Below are 26452 nucleotides of genomic sequence, written 5' to 3'. Positions count from 1 at the left end.
ATTACTTATAAGAAACTGCAAAACAAAGTTCTTTCATATTGAATTGGAAATGTCCAACAGAAGACCAATTCTGCTTATTCACTGCATTACAGAAGTAGTTTGTGGGTTAGTGACAAATTCTTACCACATATGGCAGTAGGGATGTTCTTTGGGCTAGAATATTTCTGTGTGCCAGTAATACACTTCCTGCTTTCAGAAGCACTGAAAGTCGGTATTGTGAATTGTTTAAATTCTACACAACTACACTGCTGAAATTTAATTTCAAAGGAACCTACTTTCTTTCAGTCCTCAAGACATATTGAAAGCATTCTGGTTTTACCATTCAACAAATTATTAAAGAGAAGTAAAATGAAAAGTAAGTCTGGTAAAATTTAACTGTCTCACTATATTATTTTTGCTATTTGTGATGCTGATATTTAAGGAACTAAAACTGACTATATTTTAAGAAATATTTTTGAAATTTTCTTCTTCCACGATAACTCTTTTAAAGCACCTCTTCCCTCTTATCTCTTTCCCACTTTTCAAGAAATCCTAGATAGAGTTCTAATATAAGATTCTTGCCTTATTGTTATGATCTTCTTAGACATAAAGCACTTAAAATAACAAATAGCCACTTGCATTAAGAATGGTAAACTTTTTTTCTTTGAAAAACTACTAAATTTTATCATCACAATACTAGAGACCTACAACAGGAATACATTTTTTTCTTAATGATGAAGATTATACTAGAATCTTATTCTGCACTGGCACAATGTCAAAGTAAAATTCCCCACGTTTATGATGCTATTTCTTGTCATTTTCTGTGGTAATAAGAGTTCTCCAAATATATATACATGTGTCAGGGGAAAAACTGTATTCAAAAGTAAGTGGGAGCCGAGTATTGTGGCTCACACTTGTAGTCCTAAGCACTTTGGGAGGCCAAAGTAGGAGGACTGCCTGAAGCCAGGAGGAGTTCAAGACCAACATGGTTAACAAGGCAAGACCTTGTCTTTACAAAAACTAAAAAAATAAAGTAAATGGGTTATTGATGATAGTATGGGGAAATCGTAACTTCAATACAATGTTGGTGGAAAGGAACATTAAACCCAACTCCAATCAACCCCTAAGGAGGGTAATTTGGCAATTACAAATGCACATAACTCCTCAATCCAAGAATCCAAAGTACTTCCACAACTTTGTCCTCCAGATAAAAATGGGACATACATGACATGACTTATATACAAAGTTATATACCGCAGCACTGTTTTTGTTTTGTGTGTGTGTGTGTGTGTGTTTTTGAGACAGGATTTCACTGTCACCTAGGCTGGAGTGCAGTGGTGGATCTCGGTTCACTGCAACATCTGCCTCCTGAGTTCAAGGGATTCTTGTGCCTCAGCCTCCTGAGTAGCTGGAATTACAGAAGCATGCCAGCATGCCCAGATAAAGGATCTGTCACCTAGGCTGGAGTGCAGTGGCACTATCTCAACTCACTGCAACCTCTGCCTCCTGGGTTCAAGCAATTCTTGTGTCTCAGCCTCCTGAGTAGCTGGGACTATAGGCACGTGCCACCATACCTGGCTTATTTTTGTATTTTTTGTAGAGACAGGGTTTCACCATGTTGGCCAGGCTGGTCTCAAACTCCTGACCTTAGGTGATCCACCCACCCAACCACTGCAGCATTGCTAATAATAGCAAAAAACTACAAACAAAGAAACCTCTAAGACTGGCGTAATTTGTTTTATTCATACCATTAAATATGAGAGAGCTGAAAAACAAATGAGTAAGCTTTTTATATACAGTGAGATGACAACATCTGAAAAATACATATTATGTGTAAAAAGCAGGAAACAATAGTGTACATTATATACACAGGGTAGTATGTATATATGTAATATACTACTATTGGTGTTAAAGGGAAATAAAAACCTATTTGTATTTTGCTTGTACATATGCACATATCATCTCAGGAAGAAAAACTATTGACAAAGTATGTGTCTGTGGGGAAGGAAAACGGGTACCTACGGGAAATAGATGGGAAGGAGGCATTACTATTTGTCTTTTTATACCTTTCGGGTTGTAATACTATACTGCCTGCTCAAAAACACCGCACATAAATAAAAAAGGGAAGTAGAAAAGACTGTTTATGATATCATTATTCCATATTAACAAAGATCCTTATTACATATCTTGCATATTTAATTAGAACTTTTGTATTTTCTCTGCTCAAAAATCAAGTATCTGAAAAGATGTATTTTTCAATATTTACAGTATTAGTGCATTTCAAAATATTATATTTGAATCTGACATACAGAAGGATATCAACTTAAATAGTTGCAGAAACAGAGGGGAAAGGAATACATCTTAGGTCAGTGTCAATGAGAAGAAATATAAGTACAAAGAGTGGCTGAGTTTTATTATAAAATGTGAATGTACCTCAGGAATACCTGGTACAATCACTCTAAGCTGTTCTTTTTTCTTTCTTTCTTTCTTTTGTTCATTCATTCATTCATTCATTCACAGATGGGGACTCACTCTGTTGTCCAAACTGGAGTGCAGTGCCATGATTATGGCTCACCACAGCTTCAAACTCCCATGTTCAAATGATCCTCCTGCCTCAGCCTCCAAAGTAGCTGAAACCACAGGCTCATGTCACTACACCCAGCTAATATATTATTATTTTTTTTTGTAGGGTTGGGAGTCTCTTCATATATATTGCAGAGGCTGGTCTTGAACTCCTGGGTTCCAGCAATCCTCCTGCCTCAACATCCCAAAGTGCTGGGAATACAAGCGTGAGCTACCAGGCCCGGCCCACTCCAAACTTTTCTTCTTTTACATGACAAATTATATTATTGAGAAATGTGCAAAACAAAGCTTATATGTAAACTAACTTTACATTTGTCATATAATGAACCTTGAGAACTTTAGTGTCCAAATACTTATTTGTACTTTTAAAAGGTATCTTCAAGTTGGAACTTATTTCATACCAAAAAAAATGTCAGCTTTATAGTAAGCTACATAAATTAAAATTCTGGATCTGGTACTTTCTAGCTTTGTGACAATTAACATATTTAACCCCCCAGCTGTCTCATCTATAAAATGGAGATAATAACCTCCACTCAACAAAAAGCCTAGTAATGGAGATAATAACCTCCACTCAACAAAAAGCCTAGTAATGGAGATAATAACCTCCACTCAAAAAAATAAAATGGCTCAATAAATGTTAACTATTATTATTGAGCTAATTACTGGAACTCTTTAAATGTTGTTACTTCAGATTTGTTTCTTTAAAACCTTTCCTAGATCAAAGATCAAAAAGAGTTGCATAGTCCAGGCCAATGTATCTGCCTGTCAAATTTGGGTGTGCTTCAGAATCACCTGGAGGACATTTGCTAGGTCTCACCCCTACAGTTTCTGATTCAGTAGGTCTGAGGTAGAACCTGATAATGTGCATTTTTAAAAGTTGCTCTCTAAGATTCTACTTAAAAAAACTCCCATGATAATCATCTTTCTCTGTCTTTGTGTATGCTTCTTCTTTGCTTCTTGGTGGTCTCCCCACTTGCACACCTCCAAATCTTACCTCTTTTAATTTTAAGCCCTAGCTCCTACAGTTTCTGATGCCCTTCATCCAGACGTAATCCTTCCCTCTGAGTTCTTTTACCTTTATATGTACTCTCAGAACACTTAACGTTTCTTACTCTTATGATAAATATATAAAGAGAATACATTTTACGTACCATTAAACTATAAACTCTGCGAGTACAAAATACTGCCAGATTAAGATGTGATTTGACCTAGAGCAGTTTTTTTTTTAAACACCACATCAACATTAATGTCCAAATAGTTCTTGAATAGAAGTAGCACCAAAGTTCATTTAAACTCTATGAAACAAAGTATCTACACATATAATTTCATTTTAACTTCCTGACCACCATTCTATTGTCTTTGATGAAGCTGTTACTAGGAAAGAAACAGAAAAAAATTCTGTATTATTGAGAAATGTGACATAATATACTAAGAAACCTTATTCATATACTATGAGAACAGCACTAAACACTAATAAAATGATTCATTTATTATGTAATACAATTAATAAAATCCTAAAGCAAGATAGAATTTTTAATCATTTACTGTCTTAACTGGGCAAAAATATAGCTTAATGGTATATATATTAAGTAATAGGTACCCACCACATCCTTTATCATGTGTGACTTTTAAAAAAAAGGTAAGCAAATAAATCCTTTAAAAAAGATATTTGCAATTAAGTCTACCCCTGAAGATCTTTACTGAAACAGGGTCTCAACTGCTGCCCTGGCTGGAGTGCAGTGGTGTGATCACAGATCACTGCAGCCTTGAACTCCTGGGCTCAGGTGATTCCCCCATCTCAGCATCCCTCAGCGAGTAGCTGGGACTACAGGCACACACCACCACCCTGGCTAACTTTTTGTATTTTTTGTAGAGATGGAGTTTCGCCGTGTTGTCCAGGCTGGTCTCAAACTCCTGGACAGAAGCAATCTGCCCACCTTAGCCTCCCAAAGTGCTGGGATTACAGGCGTGAGTCACCACACCAGTCTACCCCAGAAATCTATAAAAAGTCATACTAATGGGTGCAGTGGCTCACGCCTGTAATCCCAGCACTTTGAGCGGCCCAGCCGATGGATCACGAGGTCAGGACTTCAAATATGAATTCCAAAAATAACTGTACTTCTTTATTACTGCTCTAAACTCTTGGCCTGGCCAAGATGGTGAAGCCCCGTCTCTACTAAAACAACAAAAATTAGCCAGGCATGATGGTGGGCGCCTGTAATCCCAGCTACTTGGCAGACTGAGACAGGAGAATTGCTTGAACCTGGGTGGCGGAGGTTGCAGTGAGCCGAGATTGCGCCACGGCACTCTAGCCTGGGCGACAGAGCAAGACTCTATCTCAAAAAAAAAAAAAAAAAAAAAAAAAAAAGTCACATAAATGAATTCCAAAAATAACTGTATTCCTTTATTACTGTTCTACAATGGCAAGTCTGACCATTTTAGTCCCATTTAAAAATTCTTCCATATGTCTATCACCCTCTAACAAAAACTACCAAATCTTTGATTATAAAATATGTTGAATGTTGTCTGTCCAATTTCCTAGCCTCTTCTTATAATCTCTCTTACTAGAGTGTGATGCTTCAGTCATATAGAATTACCCCCACTACTACTAGCAGCAACCCTCCACTTCTTAAACATCAAAGTTGCACAATTTTTGCTTTTACTGGTGACTAGGGTTCTGGCTGAAGTGTTATTTCCTTTGTAAAGGCTTTCTTGACCCTTCCCTCCTTTACTGCTCCTCAGCCCTCTGCAATGAGTCCGTAATACATTGTTCTATTGCCACTTGTGAAAAGTATTTCATAAGTATTTCAGTATTTGTCTGTCTCGTCCTCTAATCTATAAAACTGAAGGCAGAGATTAGACTATCTTATTGGACTTTATAGACTAATACCTAATGCAAAGCAAAACTCTCATTAAAAATTGCATTGAAGATTTATTAAGCCTCTCAGACAAGTCAGAGAAACATTTTTAATACTTAAAATTTTTGATGCAAACAAAATTCGAGTTTAATATTCCTTTGTTTTAAAGAGTTTTTATTTTATTTCTTAAAACATTAAACTTGTATTCCCCTAATCCTAAATCAATAAACGGATTCTCAAAAGTCTCCAAAAATCACATGCAATGTGACTTTAAGATATCCATTTGTGTGTCAAGATTCAAGTTCTTAAAAGGGTAGAACAGTTCATCTAAGCTCCCAAGAATGTTTAAAGTTTGTTAAATCTCTCCAGATTCAAAGAGCCATCTACTAGCTTGTCCACTGGATGTGTAATGGGCATCACAAACATGCCTAAATAGCACCACCATTCAACAGCAGCTCAAGCCAAAACCTAACACTCATCCTTGATTTGTTCCTTTATCTCACTCTTCACCTCATCAGCAAGTCTTGTTACCACCATTTCTAAAATATAGCTAATTCTCTTTATATTTACTGAACAGACTTTGAAGTAAAAATACATTTAGACAGACAAGTATCAAATTTAATTTTTTGGTTGGATTTTAAATCAGGACAAATAAGAAAACAATAAATTAGCACAAAAAAAAACAGAACTAAAATGGAAATTAAGCTAACTGAAATTCCTTTTGGGATAAGATGGGATATAAAGAAATTAAATATCAAAGCTGAAGATCCCTCATGTTCTGTTATTAGACCACACACCACTGCCCCAAATTCCTCAATGTTGTAACACTTAAAACAACATGAATTTCTTAAGACACAACTTTTAGTAAATATGCACATAATATACAAATATTAAAACTATACCTTACATAAATAAAAATGTAATTACTTTACACTTAAGAGTTATATTGTAGCAAAATATTAAGACTACCTAAACCATAAAATCATACTCCTTTTACCTAATTGCTCTGAAAAATTTCTGAGGCAATTACTGGAGAATTCACCTAAATTTTCAAAGGTAGCAGGTTTGGGACATAGATGGCATTCAATAACCATTGTTAAGAAAATAAATTAATCTGGCTTTATATTTGAAAATTTTAACTGTACTGAGTCAGAAAAACCACAACCATCTTATTAGTATTAATTTAACCCTCCAATACAAGTTGCATGATAACTAAGCCAAAATAATTCTTAAAACCCCAAATACAATTGTATAAACTCAGGAGTATAATTTCCACACTATACTATCTCAAAGTAACACTACCTTATCACTATTTTATCTCTAACTTTACTAATATACTTATATAAAAATGTTCATACTGGCCAGGCATGGTGGCTCATGCCTGTAATCCTAGCACTTTAGGAGGCAGAGGTGGGCAGATCACTTGAGGTCAGGAGCTCAAGACCAGCCTGGCCAACATGGTGAAACCCCATCTCTACTAAAAATGCAAAAATTAGCCAGGCATGGTGGCATGAACCTGCAGTCCCAGCTATTCAGGGGCTGAGTAGCCTTTTCATGCAGTGAGTGGAGATCATGCCACTGCACTCCAGCCTGGGAGACAAGAGCTCTGTTTCAAAAAAAAAAAAAAAAACTAACAAAAAGAAAAACATGCATATTACTAACAATGATTCCAAGCAGCTAAAATAACCAAAGGGTCTTTCAACTATACAATTGCAATGTATACCTTTAGTTGCAAAATATGTAACTTTGCCTTTCAAAATTTATCTTACGATCTTTGCTTACTGTTCACCCACTGCTGCATACCAGACTAATTCTCTCTCATTCTTTTTCAGAAATGTACGGCTATGCCTCCTCATTTGAAGCTAACTCAGGATTGATAATAAAGAAAATAACTTGTAAGTAAATAGGGCCAGTCCTATGAATCTTGGGGTTATAAAATGATTTTGTGCTTTGCTCATGTCAAAATCTATGCTTCACTTATTCCCCTATTTGTCTGCCAAGCAAACTCCCTGCTTTCTACTAGCCCAATACAGAAATCATCTTCACGAAATTTTTCCTGATAGTAGTACTGGCATACAGGCCCATCATCTACTTCCTCATCTCTATCCACTTTATATACCCCTCTTATCTAGAGCATATCCCAATGTACAGTAATTATTTAGATACGCACATACACCATCCCAGGAAGAACATGAATTCCCAGATTTAGACAGTACCTTTTTATTCTGTTAGTACTAGCTACTATCAGCATAATCCCATAACAAACAGTAGGGAGTAAATAAACTGTTTAGATCTTCTATGTAAATCAGAATTGAACAGTATACTTAAGAATATATTGCTTACACTTCATTTCTACTTCACAATAGGGCAGCTTTAAGTTAGAGAAGCTGAGGTTCAATTCCTAGGTTCCATCAACTACTAGCAAAGGAGATCTCTCCAATACAGCTAGATAATCTTCCCTGAATGGGTGTAGCAACAGTCTTTAATTTTGAGAATGTTTTAAAATAAAACCTTGTACTATAGACTTTACGTTTTAAAATAATAAATATAGTAAATAATAAATTAAATGAAAAAATATAATAAAAAAAGTCTGTTCATTTTTTTGGCATAGCCTAGACAATAAGCAAATTATATATTTTTTCTTTTCTCTTGACTCTTGGTGAGAAAATACAAACTTTTAAAGCAAGTCCACCCCTTACCTACCCTCAAAGTGTATTTTTATGGAAATAAAAGTAGAATCCCACTTGAATTAGGAGGAAAATAAAATTTTGTCATATATATTAATTTTATTGAAATGAAAATATCTAATACAGTAAATGGAAAGTGTTCCAGGTTTGATTATTTTTGTTTCAACTCACAAGGCCCTAACCTTCTTTTACCCATTTCCTCATCATCTGTTATCTAATGTTCCTCTACATATTTAACTTAGGCAGTCACTGGTTCCATTGAGGTTCCATCAATCCCAATTTCAAACACTTTGTCCCAACAGTAAATTACCCTAAAATTCCAAAACCTAGATATTAAAACTATAGCTCCCAACTATGTCCTCCTTCATCTGGTTATGATTTAAGAAAACACAATCACCATAGTCCCACTTAATCTTCATAGGGGCAAACTCTGCCAAACCCAGACTCCCAAAGTATTACAAAGCAATCCATCACTAATCTCATTATCCCATAAAATATAATAAAAACATACAGTAAGCCAGGCACAGTGGCTGACACCTGTAATCTCAGCACTTTGGAAGGCCCAGATAGACAGATCACCTGAGATCAGCAGTTCGAGACCAGCCTGTTCAAAGTGGTGATACCCATCTCTACTAAAAATACAAAAATTAGCTGGATGCAGTGGTGTGCACTAATAATCCCAGCTACTTGGGAGGCTAAGGCAGGAAAATCACTTGAACCCAGGAGGTGGAGGTTGCAGTGGGCCGAGATCATGCCATTGCATGACAGAACAAGACTCAGTCTCAAAATAAATAAATAAATAAATAAAACAAAATAAAAACATACAGTAAAACTGAGAATAGTAAGTTCCAGTGTTAACATATTAAGCCAGAATAACATTAATTCTCTTTACCTCCAATTACAAAAATAAAACAAAGACTCTCAAATTAGTAACAGAGTAACAGAGGTGCAGAATTCACACTTTTCTCTGCAAAAACAAATACAGTACAGGAAAAGAGTCACTTGCTTAGTTTAAGACAGCTCAACCAATATATGGAAAAAAGTTATTTTTTGCAAGGCCAGAAACTGCCGGAAAGCTGTGGTCAGCTGACCAAACTTTCTAAAAAGAAACAACACTTCCTGGTGAACCTCTAACTCCTGAACCCTCTGAAAATTTCATTTTTTCCTTTATTGCTCTACTAAAATTACTTTTAGGGAATGAATAATCATCCCTAACAGGCATCAAAATCTTAATAGCTTCAATTCCTAGGAAGTATTTCACATAGATGATTCAACAGTCCCACCAACAGCACACAGTTTTATATTCCTATATTACTTAATCTACTTGAACCACTGTGATGACTACTATCAACAAGCCAGAATAGGCTGGGCACAGTGGCTCACACCTATAACCCAAGCACTTTGGGAGGCCGTGGCAGGAGGATCATTTCAGCAGCTTGAGGAGCCACTTGGGGACTTCAAGACCAGCCTGGGCAACATGGCAAAACCTCATCTCTATAAAAACAAAACAAACAAAAAACAAGCCAGAATAATGGGTATTGGCAAGGATGTGGAGAAACTGGAACCCTTGTGCTCTGTTGTAAAATGATGCAGTTACTATAGGAAATAGTATGGTGGCTCCTCAAAAAGTAAAAGTAGAATTACCAGATGATTCAGCAATTCCACTTTTGGGTACATACCTCAAATAACGGAAAGCAGGGTCTCGAACAGATATTTGTACACCCATGTTCATAGCAGCATCATTCACAATAGCCAAAAGGTGGAAGCAACCCAAGTGTCATGCAATGAGCAAATGTATAAACAAAATGTAGCATATACATACAATGCAGTATTATTCAACCCTTTAAAAAGGAAGATTTTGACACATACTACAACCTGGATGAACCAAGAGGACATTATACTAACTGAAATACACCAGTCACAAAAGATAGTATTATATAATCCTAATTATATGAGGTATCTATAATTGTCAAATCCATATAGACAGAAAGTGTAATAGAATGGTGCTAGGGGATGGGGGAAGGAGAAGAATAAGTTTGGAATAAAGAGGTTGGTTTAATGGAACAGAGTTTTAGCTCCGCAAGATGAGAAGAGTTCTAGAGATTGGTTATATAACAATGTAAACGTACTTAACACTACTGAACTGTACACTTAAAAATCGTTTAGATGATAGGCTTTATGTTACATGTATTTTACCACAATTTTAAAAAAAGATTTTTTGAAAGGGAAAGAAATCCTTTGTAGTTGTTGGTATACAATTAAATATCCTATCCAGTATCAAAAAGAACAGCTAGTTGCAGGCAAGTGACATTAAAGTATCTCAGACGACCAGGTCACATAATATTCATACAACATTAGAAAGCCCTGACCAACTCATGAATTAACTTATGATTTTCCCAAAAAATACTTTTAAATTTGCTGACATATTGGATTCAGAAATTTATAATAAAAAAAGCTTCCTCTTCAGACTCAATTACCACTTTTATGATGACTGGATTCACATCAACTTCTAACCTATCCTATGCCCAGGGACTGTTTTAGGTGCTACCGATACAGAGGTGAATAGGACAAAGCCCCTGCTCTAATGTGGCATATATTCCAAAAATAAATCCTAGTCATATAGTACTTGTCATTCTTGCCTTTTATATCCATCAAGTTTACACATTTTATCCCATCACTGCTAATGCTGCTACTGCCCGAGATTATAATTCACTGCCTCACAGACAATAATCTATTTCTTTTTCTTCCCCCACAGAGCCTAGTGTCTTCCAAATATATATTCAATAAAGCAGGGCAAGTCTGTTAGACATAATAGGCACTGATAACCCATTCAGAACCCCACATAGTGAAGTGGCACCCTATTTTCACATTCAGTTCAATAAGTTTATGTAATATAATTTGTAAAACTAGAGAACATAAACTTAAAACGCTATTTGAAATTTAATATCTGTGGGTAACAATCATATTGACATATGAAGGTAATAAAAAACCAAAGTGTAACTTAAAATAATTTACCTAAAGTAGTATCTCCTTGTCCTAAATAACATACCTAAAGACACTTACTTTTTGATTCACTTCTTTATTATATCATCTACAATGTTATCAAGGAACGCTTTCAGTCTTTTACCATCAAGGGAAAATGTGCACAATAAAGGGGTCAGATAATACACACCTATAAAAAACTCAACATGTCAAGTGATCCAACGTATTGCATATAACCATACACAGAGCTCGGACTTATTGCTGCTAAAGGATACAAAATGAAAGCAAAGAGAAAGGTATAAGAGGTAAAGTCCAGGGCCGGGCACGGTGGCTCACGCCTATAATCCCAGCACTTTGGGAGGCCGAGGCGGGTGGATCATGAGGTCAAGAGATCGAGACCATCCTGGTCAACATGGTGAAACCCTGTCTCTACTAAAAAATACAAAAATTAGCTGGGCATGGTGGCGCGTGCATGTAATCCCAGCTACTCGGGAGGCTGAGGCAGGAGAATTGCCTGAACCCAGGAGGCAGAGGTTGCGGTGAGCTGAGATTGCGCCATTGCACTCCAGCCTGGGTAACAAGAGCGAAAGTCCATCTCAAAAAAAAAAAAAGGAGGTAAAGTCCAGAAGAAACTAGGCATAAGCTTTCAAAAATTCTCTTCTGATGAAATTACACAGGACCCACTTAATTCCTGCAGAAATAAGTTGTGACAACATGTGTGAAACATTGTCCACAAGGGAAGTGCATTCGAACAAAAGTGCCTAGGGCTTTCATTGGAAGCTGGTTACACAGGCACTCTGCCTAATGATATACTAAAATTCCAGACTCCCAGAAAAAAAGTAGATGTTCAATCAACACAAACCATATTATTTTTTATTTTTGTGTTTCAGAGAAAGAGTCTTGTTCTGTTACCTGTGCTGGAGTGCAATGGCATGATCACAGCTCACCGCAACAAAATATTTTGTAGAGATGAGGTCTCACTATGTGGCACAAGCTAGTCTCAAACTCCTAGGCTCAAGGAATCCTCCTGCCTTGGCCTCCCAAAGCACTGAGATTACATGATTGAGCCATAGGCCCAGCCCATAAACCACATTGTTTGTACAATTTGGTAACAGTGAACCACTCTTATCAGGATTATCCCCTGACGAGAGTGATAAATGATAAATCCTCCCAAAAGTCTAAGTTCCCAAACACCAGCCAAGAGATAACCTTGTAACCAGACCTTTTTAAGGATAGCAGTCTTAAGCCTGCTATGTTACTCTTTTCTGCATACAGGTATAAGATGAAAAAGCAAAACTTCTCTCTCTCTCCCCCCCATTCACATCCATTTCCTTTTAGGTGGCCAGTTATGTTAATTCTTCTTACTAATAGCTATTTTAGATTGTCTCACAAAAATTTTTGTATACTTGGACATAACTATTTTATGCACATATGCAAGTATTTTTTAGGAAGGATCCCTTAAGTCGACATACTGGGTAAAGATGTATGTACATTATCACTTCTATTAGAAGTGGCCAAACTGCCTTTCAAACTGGCTTCACCAGTTTACCCTCCCCTTAACAGACCCAGAAACTCTAGTCTCTATATCCTTACCAACATTTGCTATTCTCTATTTCTTTTTTTTGTTTCCTGAGATGGAGTCTTGCTCTGCTGCCCAGGTTGGAGTGCAGTGGTGTGATCTCGGCTGTGCTACAACCTCCACCTCATGGGGTCAAGCTATTCTCCTACCTCAGCTTCCCAAGTAGCTGGAATTACAAGCATCCACCACCAGTCCTGGCTAATTTTTTTATTTTTAGTAAAGATGAGGTTTCACCATGTTGGCCAGGCTGGTCTCAAACTCCTGAGGCTCAGGGGATCTACCCGCCTCAGCCTCCCAAAATGCTGGGATTACAGGTGTGAGCCACTGTGCCTGGCCACTATTCTCAACTTCTGAATTAATGTAATTTTTGAGTTTTTAGCAAATCTGGTAGATATTCCCCCAAAAGTTAATGTTGATTAACTTCAATTTTTCTCATTATTGGAGAGGTTGGTGATTTTTTTTCCTGTGTTCAACACTTATTTGCTTTTTTCTTCTAGTAATTATCGTATCATATGCCCATGTTTCTACTGAAATGCTCTTTTAATTGCTATATAGAAGCTCATCTTAAAAATCCTTTCTATAAAGCCTGTATGAACCTTCTAACAGTATATGACTTTTCCCTTTTAAGATTCCTAATTGCCCTTCTAACAGTATATGACTTTTCTCTTTTAAGATTCCTAATTGCCCATTGTGAATGTACCTAATGCCACAGAACTATACACTTAAGTGATAAATGTTTTGTATTAATACATTCTATCACAATAAAACAAAGGTGCAAAAAAATTTGTCACTCCATCTTAAGAACAAGTAAGAAGCTAAACAAACTGAAAAGTCAACAACTTTTTCTCAGATGCATAAGACAAGTTAAGTCACAGGTGAAACGGTTGCCCCCAAACTGTAGAGACAGAAGGTGAATACAGAGAATCACAACTAATCAGAGCAGAAACACTCACACAGCAAACCTCCATAAGAAACCTGAACTATAAATGATGAATTGCTAGAGGCTCCATGTGAACAACAGTGAGGGTTAAAATCTCCAGAGGAGGCTGGGTGCAATGGCTCATACTTGTAATCCAAGTACTTTGGGAGGTGGAAGCGGGAGGAACTCTTGAGCCCAGGGGTTCAAGACCAGTCTAGGCAAACACAGTGAGACCTCACCTCTACAAAAAGTTTAAAAATTAGCTAGGTGTGGTGGCGTACATCTGCAGTCCCAGCTACGAGGGAGGCTGAAGTGGGAGGATCACATGAGCCAAGGAGGTTGTAGCTGCAGTGTGCCAAGGTTGTGCTACTGCACTCCAACCTAGACAACAGCAAGACCTCTCTTAAAAAACAAACAAAAAACCTCCAAGTGGACCCAATCAGAGAGAGGCCCCCACACTTCTGTGAGTTTTGCCTCCAGGAGCTCTACCAGGTCCTCACAGTAAGTATCAGAGAAAAATCCCTTCATGCTTCCAGCAGCGGGGGAGAAAGGGGAGCCATTATGCAACACACCAGAATACTCCATTCTTCTTAACAGGGTTGCCCTATGAAGAAACAATTTAACCTGAACCTAACCTGCTGGGGTTTTAGCACAGCCTTATTGAACTGAGGTAAGTGAAATACCCAAATATAGGTCATTGAAGCCTTCCTGGCTTGAATCCTGGTGAGGTTCCAAGACATAGTTCAGTAACTAGTTCAGCAAAATCTCATCATCCATAAAGTGGTACAATGTTATCTGAAATGGACTTGGATTTGCTGGAAACATAGACTGCAAATGCCAGAGCAACCATTTTAAAAAGTTAAAAAAAAGTAGCTGGGCACAGTGGCTCATACCTACAATCCCAATATTTTGGGAAGCCAAGGCAGGAGGATTGCTTGAGGCCAGGAGTTGAGACAGCCTGGGCAACATCGTAAGACCTTGCCTTTACAAAAAATAAAAAACATTAGTTGAGGGTTGGTGGCACACACTTGTAAATACTGGCTACTTGGGAGGCTAAGGCAGGAAGATCACGTGAGCCCAAGAGTTTGAGGTTGCAGTGGGCTATGATCATGCCATTGCACTCCAGCCTAGGCAACTAAGCAACACCTTGTCTCTTTTGAAAAACAACAACAACAACAAAAGTAAAACTGATATGCTAAGAAAGGACAGTCATATAATATGTTGAATTAAAACTGTAAAAGGCAGAAAAAGAGTGGCGGACCAAAAAAACAAACAAACAAACAAACAAAAAAAACAAAGAATAGAAAATAGTAGCAAATATGGTAGATATTAATCCAGTGCCATCAATAATCACTTTGAATGTCAATGGTCTAAATATACCAACTAAAAGACTATCAGAACAGATTAAAAACCAAGACCCTTCAAATACACAAAACATACATTACCACCTCACACCTATTCCAAAGGTGACTATATAATTGGAAGTAAATCACTCCTCAGTAATCGCATAGCATTTCATAGGTTTAAATTAAATATTGGTTGGCTGTTTGTTATCTTCTTCCCTTATTCCTTCCTGACTACATCATTAAGTATAATTATCAGTATAAAAGAGGTTTTCAATACCCATTACTAAATTGCATTCTAGCCTGGGCAAGAAATCAATACTCCCATTCTCTCTCCCTCTTTCTTTTCCTTCTCCCTCCTCCCCATTCTGTCTCTCTCTTTCTCTTCCTTTTTCCTCCTCCCTATTTTCCTCTCAAAGAAAAAAAAAAAAAAAAAAAAAGAATTAGCACCAGGTGGTGAAATTATGAGTGATTTTATATTTTCATCTTCACCTTTGTTTATATTTTCTAACTTTCTATGGTGAACACGTATACTTTTGTGGAAAAAAAAAAAAAAAAAAAAAAAAAAAAAAAAAAAAAAACAAGACCCAAATCTATATGTTGTTTACAAAAGATCCACTTTAAATATACAGACATATATAGATTAAAAGAAAATGGGTGGAAAAAATATATATAACACAAAAAGAAAGTGAAAGTAGTTATATTATTAATTTCAGATAAAGCAGATTTCATGGCAAGTAAAGTTATCAGGAATAGGGTGGCTTTACGTCATGATAAAGGGGTCAATTCTTCAAGAAGACATTATATAATCCTTAATTTGTATGTGTCTAACAACTGTGCATAAAAACATGTGGGCAAAACCGACAGGACTGCAAGGAGAAACATTTGAATCCACTATTATAGTTGGAGACTTCCATACCCCTCTATCAGAAAGGGACAGATGAAGCAAGCAGGAAATGAGTAAGGACACAGTTGAACTTACCAGTACCATCAATCAACTGGATATATAATGCACATCTACAGACTAAAACAACAATCACAGAATACATATTCTTCTCAAGTTTACACGAAACATTCACCAAGAGAGACTAAATTCTGGGCCATAAAACACACTTCAACAAATTTAAAACAGCAACCATACAAAGTGTTTGCTGTAAGACGGTAATGGAATTAAACTCGCCATCAGTAACAGAAAGCTGGAAAATTCCAAACTACAACTTTCCAAAATTTGTGGGAAAGCACTGCTTAAAGGGAAATTAACAGTACTGAATATATACATTAGAAAAGAAGATCTTGGTGTGGTGACTCACGTTCACAGTCTCAGCACTTTGGGAAATTGAGGCAGGGAGATCACTTGAGCCCAGGAGTTCAAGACCAGCCTGGGCAATATGGCAGAACCCTGTCTCTACAAAAAAATACAAAAATTAGCCAGGTGATGTGGAGCATGCCTGTATTACCTATTACTCAGGAGGTCGTGGTGGGAAGACTACTTGAGCCTGGGAGGCTGAAGCTGCAGTAAGTCGAGATTGCACTATTGTACTACAGTCTGGGCAACAGGGTGTGATCCTGTCTCAAAAAAAAAAAAAAAATTTTCACAAAGCACCTATCATGTGACCACTGGATAAGCACTCAATTTATAAAGACAAGTAAGACCCGGTCCTGGGCACTAAAAACCTCACAACCTAGTACAAGACACAGAAAAATATATAACTACAATATGATATGGTAAATACAATAGAGACAGTTTTCAAAAAAGGAGAAAAGATATGTAGTATCTTTACTCTGTCAATCCTAATTTATTTAATCAACAGTTTTCTGCCATATCATATGTTATCATTTAATGATTCCACACTCACCCTGCCCAAAAGCATATGCTTATGATACACCAGTAGTATAAGGGTGGCAGCACAGATCATAGAGAAATGAGAGAAGAGATCTAGGGCCAAAAGAAAAGGAGAGAATGACAATTGTGAAAGAAAATAAATCTCAGAACCCCCAAATCACTAAGCCGAGGGAAAAGTCAAGCTGGGAACTATGTCAGGCAAACCTGCCTCCCATTTTATTAATAATAAGATAGCTACAAAGATAAAGAGCTATATACCTCCCTAACAATTTGCCCACCAGGAAATTCCTTGTGGACAAAGGACAGACAGAACTCAAAGCCATTCCTCTAAGGCTCAACTGAGACAAATGTGTATCTAATTATTTCCTGTCCTATTGTTTATTTAAAAATGCAGATTCACAGAGCCATTTTAAATTGTGTATTCAGTGAAAGGCTATCAAAACAAAGTAAGTAACCTTTTGTCTCTTATCTACTTATGACCTAGAAGCCCCACCTAAGGTTGGCCTAAATTATGTCTCTGGTCTCACCAAAATGTATAAAAGAAAGCTGTACCACGACCACCTTGAGCACATGTTATCAGGACTTCCTGAGGCTGTGTCACAGAAGCATCTTTAACCCGGGAAAAATAAACTTTCTAAATTGTTGAGACCTATCTCAGATACCTTTTGGTTTACACAATAAACTAAAACAGACCAGCTTTTTGACCAGTCCCCTTGCCACTTTCCAGCTTCTCTATTCTCTAAAACTACTACAGCAGGTTACCTTTCAGGACAACTCATATATGTGACAGGATTTCATGAGAAGGGCAATTCTCCCACTACTTTTAAATACATAAATAAATTTCAAAAACCCATTCTCACCTCCAAACCACTCCAAGTTCTCTTAGTAATAATATCTTCCTATTTTCAAGAAAAGACTTTTGTTTTTCTGAAAACAAAAACATAACAATTGCCCTACCCATTTCTCAGTGCTTTTGACACCTTCTAGCTGTCAAATTCTGGTTTAAATCCAAATTCTCTTTCCAGCTCAATCCACTTGGCCTCTATACTACCTCCAGGTTCTGCTCCTAACTCTTCAGCACTGAGAGCAGTATCATCCTCAGCCAGAACCTTAAATATCCCTGATAGGTTCTGCGTTTCTCTCTGTTTTTCTCAGTATATGTTCTTTATCTCACAAATCTCACCTTCCATGAATCTAAGATGATCACAAAAAATTCTAGAACTATAGGGACAATCCTGACACTAAATTCATTGGAGAGCTAAATTCATTACTACCGCCTCAATATCTCCTTCTCACTCTCTTCCAGAGAACTCAAACTCAAGACCTCTATAATTAATTACTTAATTTCTCAAACTCATCTTTCCTCCTCTATTCCCTATCTTATCATTACCATTAAGTGTCCAAGTCAGCTTGGATAAGTTTGTCCTCACACTCAATTATCACCAAGTGTTGTTAATGCTATCTCAGAAATGCTTTCAAAATTCACCCCTTTTCTTCATATTCACTTGTCATTGCCTTTAGACCCTCCTGGTGAAACTATTGGAATAGGTTTCTAAGTGGTCTGTGCTTCTGTCCATACCCCTCCAGTCTGTTCTCTACAGGGCAGTCAGGGTGTTCCTGTTAAAATAAAAGTAAGACAACATCATAGCTCAGAATAAACCCAAAATGTCCTCATCTCACTAAGTCCTTAGGATGGCCTACAAGAACCTAGAATGTCTGCCACAACAAACCACACCACAAATCTACTGTTCTCTTCCTTGCTCATTCTGCTCAAGCACACTGACTTCCCTGATATTCCTTCAGAACCTCACGTTTTTGGGCACTCATTATTCTTTTTTTGGAATGCTCTTCCTATACATAATAAACGCATGCCTCACTCTCTCAAGTCTAGGTTCAGTGTTCTAACCACCCAATGTAATAATATCTCCTATCCCTGACATATGGTAGATTAATCATAGTAATAGCCTATTTTTCAATCCTCCTTATATGAAAGCCACATGTGCCTCTGCAGTTCTTCTGACTTAAAATGTAGAAACTACTTCCCTAGCCCTTGAAGTTGGGCTGGCATTATAACTTGCTTTGACGAACAGAATGCAACAGAAGTGACAATATGCCAGTTCCAAGCCTAGACAGGCCTTATATATTTCCCGTCACTTGCTTTTGCACTTCTGCTACAGCCATGAGAGTTCCTGGGTTAGTTTAATGGGGAATGAGAAACATGTGAAGCAGGGACTGCCAAGTAACTCCAGTCATCCCAGTCGCAGCTGGGCTAGATCTGCTGATGGCTAGCCAGTCCCCAGAAAAGTGAATGAACCCAGTCAATATAGGCAAAGCTACCTAGCTGACTATCCACAATATGTAAAAGTATTTGTTACTGTATGCTACTTAGGTTTTATGACTGTTGTAACATTATTGTGGCAATAGATAACTGATACATTGTACTCACTTTCCTCCCTATTCTGCTTTATTGTTCTATGATACACATATTTACTTGTTTATTAGATTATGACTCTTGTCAATAGAATGTAAGCTCCATAAGGAGTTGTATTATTCAAGGTCTATGATGGTACCTAACACGTAGAAGGCATTCAATTGACTGAATAAAAATGAGCATGATGGCTGGGCGCAATGGCTCACGCCTGTAATCTCAGCAGTTTGGAAGGCTGAGGCAGGCAGATTGCTTGAGACCAGCCTGGGCAATATGGAAAAACCCCGTCTCTAAATAAATAAATAAATAAATAAATAAATAAATAAAATTTAGCCAGGCATGGTGGCATGCACTTGCAGTCCCAGCTACTCACGAGGCTGAGACAGGAGAATCACTTGAGCGTGGGAGGTGGAGGTTGCAAGTGAGCTGAGATCATGCCACTGCACACCAGCCTCAGCAACAGAGTGAGACCCTGTCTTTAAAAAAAGCACAAAAAACAAAAACTAACTAAAAAACACAGGTGTTTATAACAACTCTCAATGACATACTTTCTCTGTCAGGACTTCTATTAGTAATTAATAAAAGAGAAAGCTGGGAGAGAAAAGAAACTAATAATCTCAAAGCCAAGAGGCAGAAGAATGTACCTGACATTCTGAACTTAGCACTCTCTAATGGGTGGGAGATACAAATCATGGATCTGGAATGAACAGTTACTTTAAGCTAAAGCCAATACTTAAGGGTAATAATGTAGGAAAACATGCTATGCAGATCATGTTACATACACTTATAGTCAAAGCACACAACCTTTCCCAAAATAAAACAGTATTTTTTATACATTGCTTGTACTTTCCATGTTTTAAAAGAGCATGGGCCCCAATCAAAAGGGATATGTTTGTCAAGATTTTTGGTCTAGCATGTACTTTTCTCCCTATCTTTAACTAGTAAAATAAGAATATTTTATGCAGTCTTTGTGAGGACTGTTTGACATAATTAAAGCAAAGTGTTCAGTATATCGTCTAGTACATAAGTGGCCAAGAAGTATTACCTTAGTATTTCCAACGTCACTTACCGTAACTGTTTGCATAAATCCATTTCTCTCTCCTCCCAAACTCTTACTAAATCAACTATACCATGAGTGCAATACTCTATTTAATTCACTAAAATATTCTCAGTATTCTAAAAGAATATCTAGCATATAAGAAGCACTTAATAAATACTTGTGACAGAATGATAACAAGAATACTGCAACCACAATAATTGCTTAGAATTTTAAAAAAGTACTGACTGCCCAGAAAACACCTACTATTAGTTTCAGAGGGCAGAATGCGATCAAGAGTTAAAAGATGAAAGCAGTTTATGATTCACCATGAGGAAGAACTTGCTGAAAAGAATAAAGAAAAGGAAAGAAGAAAGCTCACATTTATTAAGCACACAGTATGTAGGTGTTTTACATAGTTAGCATCTTTATTCCCTTTCTCTTGTACCTCTCCAAAGTTTTTTTTTTTTTAGGCTGAGTCTTGTGATCTCAGCTCACTGCAAGCTCCACCTCCTGGGTTCAAGTGATCCTCTGGCCTCAAGTGATCTGCTTGCCTCGGTCTCCCAAAGTGCTGGGATTACAGGCATGAGCCGCTGAACCAGGCAACAATTGTTTTTTAATGGTGACTTTGAATATTACTTAATAAATCCAAAAGGAACAGTTACGTCCTGCTTCATGTTACAGATAGGACCTTCTGAAAATAATGTTTATGAATTACTTTAAATATGCTAGAGGAATTTCGGGGGGGAGCTGGAAAAAGTCAGACAATTTCTTGTGCTTTCTAATAAAATTTGGAGGGGTAAAAGAAAATGTTAACAACTATGTAAAACACATACTACATGCTTAAAAAATATGAGCTTTCTTCTCTCCTTTTCTCTAGTCTTCTCAGCAAATTATTCCTCATAGTGAATCTGCTTTCTTCTTTTTAATTTTTTTTAAAGACATGGTGTCACTCTGTGTCCAGACTAGAGTGCACTGGCACGATCACAGCTCACTACAGCCTTGACCTCCTGGGATCCAGCAATCCTCCCATCTCAGCCTCCCAAGTAGCTGGGACAACAGGAGTATATCACCATGCCCACTTAATTTTTAAAGAAATTTTTTTGTCGAGGTGGGGTGTCCCTATGTTACTCAAGCTAGTCTTGAACTCCTGTGCTCAAGTCATCCTCCTACCTCAGCCTCCCAAAGTGCTGGGATTATAGGCATTAGCCACCGAGCCTTGCTCTGCTTTCTTCTTTTAACCTTGATCCCATTCTGCCCTCTGAAACTAACAATAACTTTCCTTCATAAAAAGTAACTTGACAAGTTTCTAAGTAGAGTAGATGAAAAAGCATGGGTTTGAGGATCAAGCCCCAACTTCACTACCTGATGGGATCCTCTTTCAGCATGTTCCCAAATTATAAAATAAAATCAACAGCACTTATTCTTCACAGGGTTACTTGCTAATAAAATTAATTTAAAATGTCAGAACTCTAAAACTTTAAACTATTATAGAATAATAAACTTATTGTAAGCCAAAAGCAAAAATATTATTTTAAAAAATATCAGGCCAGACACGGTGGCTCACGCCTGTAATCCCAGCACTTTGGGAGGCTGAGGTTGGTGTATCACAAGGTCAAGAGATTGAGACCATCCTGGTCAACATGGTGAAACCTCGTCTCTACTAAAAATACAAAAATTAGCTGGGCATGGTGGCACACACCTGTAGTCCCTGCTACCAGGGAGGCTGAGGCAGGAGAATTGCCTGAACCCGGGAGACAGAGGTTGCGGTGAGCCGAGATTGCACCATCACACTCCAGCCTGGGCAACAAGAGCGAAACTCCATCTCAAAAAAAAAAAAAAAAACAAACAAAAACAGAAGACATATTCTTTTTTTCAGATCACAACCAGTATACTTCTTTAGATGTAAGATCTCAACTAGTACTCTAAATTTTTAGATGACATAGTTTAAGGGACAGTAAAAAATTAGAAAGTGTTTGATCTGTCATATGAGAAATGGTGTAGGGTACTGAAAATATTTGGTATAAGAAACGTATTATCGATAATTATTTTCAAGTTACTCTATTTCAAAGAACAGCCAAGTTAACAAGATGGAGGAGGGCAAACTACATTGCTATGTCTCTACTCTGAAGTAGGCATTTTTACATCTTTTTTGAAAAGGAAAGATTCACTGAAAATTTCCTCCCAATTTCTAAAACAAAGCATGTTCACTATACAAACAGAAAAAAAAACTGTACAGAAAAATTATCCAGAAATCCAACATTAAAAGGTCAATATGGCCAGACACAGTGGCTCACTCCTGTAATCTCTGTGCTGTAGGAGGCTGAGGTGGGAGCATTGCTTGAAACTAATAGTTCAAGACCAGCCTGGGCAACAAAGCGAGACTCTGTCTCTACAAAAAATTAAAAAGTAGGTGGGTGTGGAGGTGTGCATCTGTAGTCCCAGCTTCTGGGAGGCTGAGGGAGGAGGATTACTTGAGCCCAGGAGTTCAATGATGCAGTGATCCATGACTGATTGTACCACCATACTCCAGACTCGGCTTAAGACTAAGACCCTGCCTCAAGGGGGAAAAAAGGTAATCATTATACCACAAGATATATAAGTTTATTTCTAGTCTTTGATTTTATTTTATTTTATTTTATTTTTAGAGACAGAGTCTTATTCTTGTCGCCCAGGCTGAAGTGCAATGATGCAATCTTGGCTCATTACAACCTCTGCCTCCTGGATTCTCCTCCCTCAGCCTCCCGAGTAGCTGAGTTATAGGCATGTACCATCACACCTAATTTTTTATTTTTAGTAGACACAGGGTTTTACCATGTTGGCCAGGCTGGTCTCGAACCCCTGACCTCAGGCCCACCTTGGCCTCCCAAACTGCTAGTATTACAGGTATAAGCCACTGTGTCCAGCCAGTATTTTAAAATATTAATTTATTTGTTCAAGGAAGTAACTGTGTGAGAGACAAGCACTACAAGTAAAATAAACAAAGTATATGTAATTACAAATTATGAAAGTGCTAGGAAGCTCTTAAATCTGGGCTAGCCTTGTGACATGCTTTGTCCAGTAGAATGCTAAAGAAGTGACACCATGTGGGTTATAGAGTGTAGGCCTCTAAGAGACTCGGCAATTTCTTAGACCTCTGAGACTACCAAGCTATGAAAAACCTGATGTGGAAGAACAAATACAGAAAGGACTAGAGGCTAGAGGTCCTAGCCATTCTAGCGGAAGCCCCAGATACATGAGCGAAGTCATTACAGAATATTCAGCCTCGAACTAAAAGTAGCTGCATGATGCCAGAGTCCAGGGCAAGACAAACATAAGCACCCATCCAGTCAACCCACAGAATTGTGAGAAATAACAAATCACTGTCATTTTAAGGCACTAACTGGAACTGTTAGTTATAGTTATAAATAACTACTACAGTGTTGCTATTTACTAACATTATATATTTGGGTTTATATCATATTTCCATTTAACATCAGCATCATGAACATTACCTCATTTAATCCTCAAAACCCAATGAGAAACCACTTAAGGTCAGTCTAGATCTTTTAAGTTATCTCTGCATATACCATAGCAAACTGAAGCTGCTAAGGTATTGATTAAATTGATTGTCACTTTAATAATGTATTAGTCAAAGCTTCCTAAATATTAAAATAACAATCCCGTTACTACTGCTCTCCTAATAGTGCCACACAAATCTTCTTACGTTGCTATCAGAGCAACATGGTAAGTTAAAGCAATGTTTTCAAACCATGTGATCCATTAGTGGGCAGTGAAATTAATTTAGGATACAGCAATAAACATTTTCTTTTAATTAATGAGAATAGAAAATAGGAGCACACTGCAAGGAGTTAAGGTAAGAACTGTTAGATGAAGCTTTTGTTTCACTATGTGTATTTCTAAATCACCATACACAATGTATTTCTTAAATAGGGTTGAGGTCAAAAACTGAAAACTTGCTTGGGCATACGTACCTACCGCCAATTATACAAGTTGAGTATCCCTTATCCAAAATACTTGGAACCCATCAGAAGTGGTTCACATTTAGGATTTTCAAATATTTACACATACATGAGGTATCTTGGGGATGGGACCCATGTCTAAACACAAAATTCATATGTTTCATATATACCTTATACATATAGCCTGAACGTAATAAGATTTTTTTTTAATTTTGTGCATGAAGCAAAGTTTCGATTGTGACCTATCACGTGAAATCAGGTGTGAAATTTTCTACTTGCGGTGTTATGTCGGCACTGAAAAAATTTTGGATTTAGGGGCATTTCAAACTTCAGATTAGGGGTGCTCAACTCTGTATTTTCAAATAATTAAATACACTAGACACATTCTTTTTGTCTCTGTCACCAAAAAGGTCCAAAACAGAAAAAGATCAAGGGGTTGCTTTTTTCCCCCTCCCATTTATTTAACTTCTCACTTAACGCCCTAATCATGCTTCCTTCCTATCATTTACAACAACATCTGACACTGCGTCCTTTATTCCTACTATTATGAATTCTAACATTACAAACTGCTTGTTTTAAAGATAAGGAGCTAAGATTGAGAGTGGTTCAAATCACTTATACTTACTCAATGTTACAGTTAAGTAATGGCCAGGTCTAATACATATGTATGTGACCCATACCATTAGACTGTCCACTATAATGCTAGGCACTCGAATTCCTAAAATCAAACATGACAAAGACATGTTACTTCTATCAAGTCTTTTCTTTCCTGCCTATCTATACATTCCTTCCTTTACACCCTCTATAAATAATTGAGATTCCTGCCCAGTATTATCACTAGATTAGCTTTCCCTCTTCTATCTACAACCTTTTTTAAAGGTAAAATAATAATTTATAGATCTAATTCAACCTACACCCTATTTAAAAAAAATAAAATAAAACCTCTATGCCTTCTCTAACAACTACAGAAATAAATGATGAGGTCATTTTAGAACATATTTGAAAATATCATACATATGATGCTGAGACCTTGTAAACAATACAAAAACAGCATATAATAAAGAAATGGCAAGAATTTAAATGTATTGGTTAAATATTTATCTTGTACTTCTAGTTTAGATTAAGTTCCATTTTCAAAAAAAAAAAAAAAAACTTTAAAAGTAATTTACCAGGGAGCAGTGGCTCATACCGGCAATCCCAAGCACTTTGAGAAGCTGAGGCAGGAGAATCAGTTGAGTCCAGGAATTCAGGACCAGGTGGGAAAACATGGCAAGACCCTGTCTCTACCAAAAAATAAAAATAAAAAAGCCAGACATGGTGGCACATACTTATAGTCCTATCTACTAAGGAGGCTAAGGCAGGAGGATCCACTGAACCCAGGAGTTTGAGGCTACAGTAAGTTGTGATTGTGCCACTGCACTCTCTTTAAATTAAGTTCTCTTTAAAATAAATTTTAATAATCTTCTATCTAAATTATAAAGTAATTTTAAAAACTAAACTTTTTACTTTTATGCACCATCGAATAATGTCAGTGAATGGGTGTGGAGATAAATATTTGAACATGTTTAATGATTCCAGTCGCAAAATACTATTACTGATATCCACCTACCCCATGTTACTCCTGGACATTCATATAAGGGGTCTTCAAAAAGTTCATGGACAATATGTATCATGAAAAAAATATGCATGGATTTCAATTTTTTTGCACCAACATAAACTCATACTACCTTGTTATAACATGTCTGATGACCAGGATCTCATTTGAACTAAGAAGTATTAAGATATCAGTCTGAAAAGAGCCCCTATCAGAGCAACATGAATTCTGCTAAAAAACTGAATCAACAACAAAACATCAAATTTATGGTGAAGCTTGGATGGAAGAATGGTGAAACAAAGTTTATGGGAAGAATGCCCCAAATATCAGCAGTTTACAAATGGATGCCTCTTTTTAAGAAAGAACAAGGTGATACTGAAGATGAAGCTGTAGCAGCAGACCATCCATATTGATTTTTGAGGAAAAATTCATCTTGTTTGTGCCATAACTGAAGAGAACCTGCAATTAACAGCACAAACAATAGTCAACACCATAGACATCTTTTTTTTTTTTTTTTTTTTTTTTGAGACGGAGTTTCGCTTTTGTTACCCAGGCTGGAGTGCAATGGCGCTATCTCGGCTCACCGCCACCTCCGCCTCCTGGGTTCAGGCAATTCTCCTGCCTCAGCCTCCTGAGTAGCTGGGATTACAGGCACGCGC

General features: G+C 37.2%; 1 protein-coding gene across 5 annotated transcripts in view; it reads right to left on the bottom strand.

The window, feature by feature from the left end:
• PTPN12 (protein tyrosine phosphatase non-receptor type 12) overlaps nucleotides 1-26452 on the bottom strand; it is a 108288-nt gene that overhangs the window by 67549 nt on the left and 14287 nt on the right. The window lies entirely within an intron of this gene.

The sequence above is a fragment of the Aotus nancymaae genome, unplaced genomic scaffold (assembly GCF_030222135.1).
Source record: "Aotus nancymaae isolate 86718 unplaced genomic scaffold, 86718_ANA_hifiasm-v0.15.2.pri h1tg000002l, whole genome shotgun sequence".
Lineage (NCBI taxonomy): Eukaryota > Metazoa > Chordata > Mammalia > Primates > Aotidae > Aotus > Aotus nancymaae.
The sequence above is the reverse complement of the archived record's forward strand: the minus strand, read 5'-3'. Positions and strand labels throughout refer to the sequence as shown.